Genomic DNA, 1,607 nt, shown 5'->3' on the forward strand with positions numbered 1-1,607 from the left:
ACGGATTTTATCCCACGGAAATACAGATGGAATTTCAGAGGAATTTTTTGTCAGTAAACAAAAAAATGAATTAGCATAAATTAGAGACGGAAAAGAAAATCCGTCGATAATTTCATCGAAAAAATTAATTTTTTTTAAATTATTCCGTCGAAAGAGGTGAAAATAAGGGTATGAAAATCACGTTCTCCTCGACGGCGACTTCATTTTACAAAACACCCTATCCTTCATTGACGCCGCTTCTCACCGATTCTCACCGATTCGCTCCTAATCCTTCATCATCGGCACCTTTCGCCCCTTCACCGCCGTTCCCGAAGCTACATCACACCCCTTCCCTAATCTTTCCGTCACATCCCTTCTCCAATCTCTCTCTTTCAGTTTCGATGTCGATAACTTTCGCTACCTTCTCCATGTCATTTTCTGTTGCTGCTCGTTAAAGCTCGTCAGCGTCGTCGCCGCCGCTTCTACCTCTTCTTCTCATCGCCGTTGGTTTAGGTAGGTTCCGTCATTCCTTCAGATTACATTGATTTTCTTGCAATTATATCTGTTCTGTTCTCAAAACAAATTTAGGGTTTTATTACAGTGACAGATATGGCAAGCTTTTTGTGAACGAACTTCCTTCATTCTTCTCTTCTTTGTTTCTTTCCTATGACTGTGTAACTCTTTCTAGTTTCTGCCATTTATTCAATACATAATTTCAGAGATATATATAATTCAAAAAGTAATTATTTTCTTGCTTGGATGGATTCTACTTGATCTTATTGTCTCCATAGTTATTTGAAGGGTTGAAACTTTTTTTCTCTCTAACATTCTTCTTTGGCTGAGTAGCATGACAAGGATTTCATAGAGTTAAGTTTACAATATAGTACACTATTAACAAATATAGTGGCAAGATGCGTTTGAATTATGAAGTAGTAACTTCAAATTGTTTGTAGGTGGTGGGATTGTGTTGCATTGCCAGATGATATTGATTCTTCAGATGAAGATTCATTCAGGATGCAAATAAAAGAATTGGCATTCAAGGTGAGAGTTCTTTAGATGTATGATTGTGCATGACACAAAATTATGTTTTTGCTGATTTGATGCCATACCTGATTTTTTGCTTATTGATTAATATTTCAGTCTCTCCAACTTCTTAAGAAAGCTATATTTGACAAAGAGTGTGAGCCATGTATCCTTACAAATTCTTTAATTGATACACTCATTCATGCGTATAATGAAGACTATTTCATCATGTGGAGACTTATCTTGAATTCCTTGACAATTTCTAGTATTCTCCCTTGATATCTATGGACACATCATTGGCATGTTTGAACAGAATAATCTGTAAGAGTTTTTTGTATTGTGCTTTTATATTTTCCAATGATTTGGTTGTAGCTTCTTCCGTGGAGGATTACTTTTTATACATTGATGATCTGAAAAATCCTGATAAGGTTAGAATTTTGTTCAAATTACTTTTCTACTTTATCTCCAAAGAAAGAAACTATTTTGACTCGATTCCTTTTCTCGTCATTGTTAATAGTAGGAAGAAGCTGAGAAAATTACACAACCAAATTTATATGCTCTTGGTGAAGACTATTTTGTTTATTGCCAAGGTAATGAATGAATCA

At 35.1% G+C, this 1,607-nt stretch overlaps 1 long non-coding RNA gene across 1 annotated transcript; it reads left to right on the forward strand.

The window, feature by feature from the left end:
* Positions 1–927: 927 nt before the first annotated feature.
* Positions 928–1,323, forward strand: LOC107474661 (uncharacterized). Its single transcript, XR_001589345.3, has 3 exons — positions 928–1,020; positions 1,120–1,168; positions 1,269–1,323. It is a non-coding gene; the product is annotated as an uncharacterized LOC107474661 (long non-coding RNA).
* Positions 1,324–1,607: the final 284 nt, after the last annotated feature.

The sequence above is a fragment of the Arachis duranensis genome, chromosome 2 (assembly GCF_000817695.3).
Source record: "Arachis duranensis cultivar V14167 chromosome 2, aradu.V14167.gnm2.J7QH, whole genome shotgun sequence".
Classification (NCBI taxonomy): Eukaryota; Viridiplantae; Streptophyta; class Magnoliopsida; order Fabales; family Fabaceae; genus Arachis; species Arachis duranensis.